The sequence below is a fragment of the Trifolium pratense genome, linkage group LG5 (assembly GCF_020283565.1).
Source record: "Trifolium pratense cultivar HEN17-A07 linkage group LG5, ARS_RC_1.1, whole genome shotgun sequence".
Taxonomy (NCBI): domain Eukaryota; kingdom Viridiplantae; phylum Streptophyta; class Magnoliopsida; order Fabales; family Fabaceae; genus Trifolium; species Trifolium pratense.
The window spans coordinates 8,406,131-8,412,092 of NC_060063.1; the positions used below are offsets into that span (position 1 = coordinate 8,406,131).

The 5,962-nt window shown below is 37.1% G+C and overlaps 1 long non-coding RNA gene across 1 annotated transcript; it reads left to right on the forward strand.

The window, feature by feature from the left end:
- Positions 1 to 558: 558 nt before the first annotated feature.
- Positions 559 to 1,207, forward strand: LOC123887542. Its single transcript, XR_006801555.1, has 2 exons — positions 559 to 690; positions 913 to 1,207. It is a non-coding gene; the product is annotated as an uncharacterized LOC123887542 (long non-coding RNA).
- Positions 1,208 to 5,962: the final 4,755 nt, after the last annotated feature.

Below are 5,962 nucleotides of genomic sequence, written 5' to 3' on the forward strand. Positions count from 1 at the left end.
TGTCACCCCAAAACTGTGCCTTGATTTTGTGTACTCTTAGAGCTGGAAGTTATATTATGGAACCTAATTTGGAAGATGTGGATTTCCTTAATCACTCTCTTGATTATTTTCAAACTTTGTTGTTTGGAAATAATAATGTTTGTGAAGTATTGCAAGAGTTGCTACTAGCATGAGTTTCTTTCACAATAGGTTTTTCTAAAAGTTTCATTGCAAGTCTCAGCTCATTCAATCAACCAAATCACTTCCTCAATATATTGTACCAGATGCATCCAACAACTAGTTCCTTTCAAAGTTCATGCTCTCATTTGAACCAAATTTTTTATGTGGCAATGTGGAAGGTTGTTTATTTTGAAGGAGTTGTTTATGTTATGACACTCACAAAGGTTGATTCCGTTGTTAAGCTTGTCATTATTAAGCCTTGGAATTTTGGCTTACTTGGCCAACTTCATCCAGACCTCACTATTTGTAAGAAGGCAACTTGGATCAACATTGAAATATCATCAAAACTAATTGTCAATATAGCATTTGATCTTGAGGACAAGATCACTTTTAGAGAAGTTGGTAATGAAATTTTTATATTGTAACTATTTTTCTTTCTCATTATTCTAGGTTGGCATATCGTCCGGCGCTAACACAGTTGCAGCACTTAGATTGGCTAATCTGCCTGAGAACAAAGGCAAACTTATTGTGGTAAGAACAATTTTCCTTAAAACTCATAACAAATGAAGCTAAATGTGTAAGGTTAAGTGTCACTTAAGCAGCCTCATTATGCAAGCAATGAAACTTCTCTCTTTTCTGTCACAATCTAATTTTAGATTCTGTAAAAGGATGCTTAGCATTGTGATGTAGGGCTAAAACTTGTGTCTTTTTGTTGCTAATATTGCCAAAATTTGTTGATGACTTGAATTTCAGACTGTTCATCCAAGTTTTGGCGAACGATACCTGTCATCTGTCCTGTTCCAAGACCTTCGGACAGAAGCTGAAACATGCAACCAGTTTCGGTTGATTAAGCTGAAAACTACTAGAATGCTTTGTTGTGGCGTTACATGGATCTACTTGGTTGTGGATGTGGTAACAAAAAATGTAATTTTCAACTTATATTCTACCATAGCAAAAAATGTAGATTTTGATGTAATAAGAAATCATCTTATTTGTCACGGGATTAACCAAAATTATAACACAGGTATCATTTTCTTGTACTGCTATAGTTATTTAGACTTTTTTTTTATTGTTCCCTATTCTTTTTTTATCTTGATGGACTTATTTGGTCTTGATTGTTGGTGAACACAGATGTTTAAAATGACTAATCATAGCTCATATTGTTGGTTATGATGCATTGACAATAAGTTTACATATATATATGTTAGGAAGAAAAGGAAGAGAATTGAATTCAAAAGTAAGTTGTCTTACAGCAATAGGTTGGATATTATATATAGGGAGCTTTTGTAACATTACTCTTGAGCTTTTGTAACATTACTCTTTATGCTATTAGGTGTATGGTACTCTATTATTATAGTATGATGATTTTAGTGTAGAAGTATAATTTAATAACTTTATGTTATTAATGGATGATTTTGGATTTTTGGATTAAATAAATTTTGCTGTATGGTACTCCAGAAACAATAGTAAAAGAAAAAAAAAATTAATAGAATTTAAATCGGGTAAGATATGAACAGATTTAAAATAACGTTTTTTTAAATCGGTTGAGCCGATTTAATTTTGGATTTTAAATCGGATCAAATAGATTTAAAAACGTCCAATGACTTTTTTAACATTTTTTAAATCGGGCACACTGATTTAATAAACTCTTTGAAATCGGGCAACCCGATTTAATAAAATCATTTAAATCGGTTTGAAACCCGATTTAAAAACGAAAAACTTACTAAATCGACGGAATTTAAATCGGTCCCGGAACCGATTTAAAAAGCCTTCCAGAACCGATTTAATAAGTGTTTTTTGCACTAGTGGTTCTAGAAGCAGCCCCATGATTCAGCAAATCAGAAGAAGGGCCCACGAAATTGTTATGAAAAGAATATTGCTAACAACCACGGAGGAATGAAGGAACCTCGCAAGGGAATGAGGCCACGTAATCCACATAGCATGAGGAAAGGAAAGAATATGTGAAGGAATGAATCAGTTATAAATAGGGAGGAGTGTTATTTTGGGAGGTATGTGTAATTTGAGTGAAGATGTATTTCTTCTCCCTCAAACTCTCTTATCTTACACTAAGGTGTGATCGTTTGGGTAATACCGTTGATTGAGATTTGGATCTACCACGTTTGATTTTTAATAGAATTCCTTATTTTTGTGTGATTTTGCTGTTATAATTTGCATATCCATTTCATTTGTAAGGTGCTTTCATCATTAAATTATGTCTAATATTCATAGTTTAATTTTCATTGATGATTTATTTCGCAAGTGCACGAAAATCACGTAGTAATAAAAATATCGATCCACAGGGATTGTGTGATCAAACTAGTCGAATCGTGTTCATAGACATTATACAGAAAATACACATAAATTGGGGGTATGTTGAGTGATCAATTGGTAGAAAACGAATGCTTAGAGAATAATGGAAAAATGAGGTAGAACCATCGGAATCATCTAGTCTATAGCTAACCGCATGCAACCTACAATGTCATAAGAACTACTCAAGTGTTCACAACTAGATCGACAAATTAGTGAATCGCAATCTCTTGTCAAAATCCACTCTATTCGTTGTCGATACTCCCCCGATCTCTCGGGCGGAAGCTACCTACAACGAATGATATTAACGCGCGTCAATCGTTCGCTACACTCTATGCCTCAATCTCTCGACCGGAGACACTCGAGTGCTCAATACAATTCAGTTCAGACATTAAATCAATACTCTCGCACGTGACTTAACTCAAAATCATTATAACACTAATGCAGGATTATAAAGCATTAAAATCAGATTGTATTGAATGAACACTATAAAGAGAGTACGATCTTACAACAATTGCAGATTACATTCAGCTGAACTACATTCTAAACTACCCTAGATCCTACCTCCGAAGGAGTTTAGCTCCTCATCGTTCTTCGTTCGCTTCCTCGCTTCATCGCCATGGCTTGTGAATCCATGCTCTTGATGTGCTTGGAGCTCTCCACTGGAGTGTTGAATCACGATCTTCAAGTTCCAAAACCAGAATGTAGTGAAAAGTTGCAGAATTTTCCCACCAGAAAACAGAATTATGCAGAAAATATATATACAGAAGGCAACCACGCCGCGCGCCAGATCTATCACGCCGCGCGTGGTTGCAATTCCATCAACTACGCCGCGCGTGGTAACAGAATCACGCGGCGCGTGATCAAGTCAGAGAACAATCTTCCTCTTCAATCAGGGCTTCCCGCCGCGCGTGGTCAAAGCTACGCCGCGCGTGGTCAAGTCAGAGAGCAACCCAGTTCCTGAACAAAGCTTCGCGCCGCGCGTGGTCAGGTATCACGCCGCGCGTGATCAGAGTGAAAATCCTGGCTCCCTGTGAGCTCCATCACGCGGCGCGTGATGGGCTACGCCCCCAGCGTAGTGAAAATCATTCATTTCCTGCAGTTTTTCCTGTTTTCTTGCAAAACAAGTAATCAAGCTAATGGTTAGATTTCTCTCATATTTATTGCTAAAAACCTACTAAAATGTATCTAATGTTGCTAAAATAGGCATGGATTAGAGAGTGTGACGATTCGTCATCACAACCCCAAACTTAAACCTTTCCTTGTCCTCAAGGAAACAACTTTTACCTCAAGCTTTTGTGTCAAGACCTTGGCATTTTCCTTAAATTCACTCGAATCATACATACGTGAGAATCACCTGATGATCAATGATTCACCTGCAAACAATGCTCAATTGCACAATCGTTCCCGCAAGACATTTTCAAGTAGTTCACACTTTTCGACCAAGGCTCTATGATTTCATCACACTACTCACATGCACTCTTCAGTTTTTTTTTTTGGTAATTCACTCAAATCAACACATCAATGCAAGTCAACAATAATTTTGCAAGTAGTCTAAGAATTCATTCGGTTCACTTTGTGCACACACATTAGAGGTCTTTTAGGGTTATAACGTGGCTTGGCTAGGGTGGATGGTGACATTTTGGGATAAGTAGTAGAAAAACTTGGAGTTAGATCCCCCTATTAGTCAAAGAACATTTTCATAAAACCAAACCCCTTTTGAAATATAGTGGACTAGAGAACTTTTTCAAAACATCAAACAAAGTCTTGCAATTCTTTTTGTACTCAAGGCTATCACTTCTTTTCTATATATTTTTTTTGTTTTTTTCATCTTTCTTTTGTTTTTTCTTTTGCCTCGCAATTTTTGAAATTTTTTCTCAATTTTTCAAATCAAAACTTTTTGTAAGTTCTCTAGTACCCTCACCCCAAACTTTATTTGCTAATTCCAAAGAGCAACCCCAAACTTAGTGGTGAGCATTGCGCGTCAACCACTAATTAGGTGCCTAACCTCCAAGAAAGTCATTCCTTTTTTTTCTTCAAAAATTTCTTTAAGGTTTTGCAAAAATAACATTTTCTTTTCCAGCTCAAATTGGTTAAGCAAAGGATAATTATATGTAAGGGTGGATAGAAAGGCTCAAAGGTACCAAGAAACATGCCTCGTGTGTGCTACAAAAGTACCAATCAAATACAAAGACGACAAGCAAAATCGAGAGACAATACACGAGTGGATATCACACATAGAAAGGATGAGAAGTGTTTGGCTCAATACCTCACGGTTGGGTCGAATCAAAGAGCCGGTCAAAAAGTGTGCGTTCCCGTCCTTTGCCTCTTGATCACATGAGTGCAACAAGCTATTGCACTGCAAGTTTCACAAATCACACATGGAGAAAATCAAGTAATTGATACTCAAGTAATTAGAAAGAACATGCCAAAATATTGAAACAAACTCTAAAAGTAAAAACCATTCCACCATTAAACAAGAGAAAGTTCAAATTCAAAGTTTAAAATAGTACAATCCAGCCAAATCCAAGCAACATCAAATTATTATTACAAAAAGTAGCATAAGAGTGAAAGGAAAGAAAGGACCGTAAACTCATGGGTTGCCTCCCATGAAGCGCTTCTTTCTCGTCATTAGCTTGACGCTTCATCCTCACAAGTTAGGGAGGATACTTCAACTTTGATTCAACCCGGCTCCTCTTGTTCTCTTCATTCAAAGGAGCAATATTAATATCAATAGGTAATGATTTCACACTTCCCGAATCACTCTTGAGATCTTCCCCTTTGGTCTTCAAATTGGTTCTTTCCTTCTTACTAGACCGTGATGGAGATTTCTTAGAACCTTTCTTCACCGAAGCTTTCCATGTTGAAGTGGACGACTTTTGAGGATTAACAACCGGATCGGGCTCTTCTTCTTTGGCCACCTTGTGCAAACAAAAGATAGGAACCACACCATCCAAGACCCATCCTAGGTCGTCATTCACTTTCTCCGCTTCTTTTAACAAGTCATTCTCTTCTAGTGGAGTGAGCAAATCACTTATGATCACGGGTTTCCTAGAGTCGCCACCCAAAAACACATACTTCCATTTAGGAGGAAGTTCTTTCAATTCCGGTGGCTTTTTTATTGCCTTTGGCTCTTTCTCCTCTTCTAGGGGGTTATCCAAGTTTTGAAGAAACATTTCAATCTCACGATCCCACTCTTCTTCTTTCTCATCTTTTACCACTTCCTCTAGCACTTCCACTTTGAAACATTCGGATACCACTCCACAAACTTCAAGGTCTTGGTTATTGACCTTCTTCATCCTAGGATAAGGCATTCTAGCATATGGTGAAGGAACTTGAAACTTGGGGCCCTTCACAAGAGGTTTCTTGCCTTTCTTGGCCCTAGACTCACTCTCCACTCTCTTTTCAACTTCACCCTCATAAGCTTTTTCTTCCTTATTTTTTTCTTCTTCTTTATTTTCTTTTCTATCTTCAACTACACCATCCCTCATCTTTT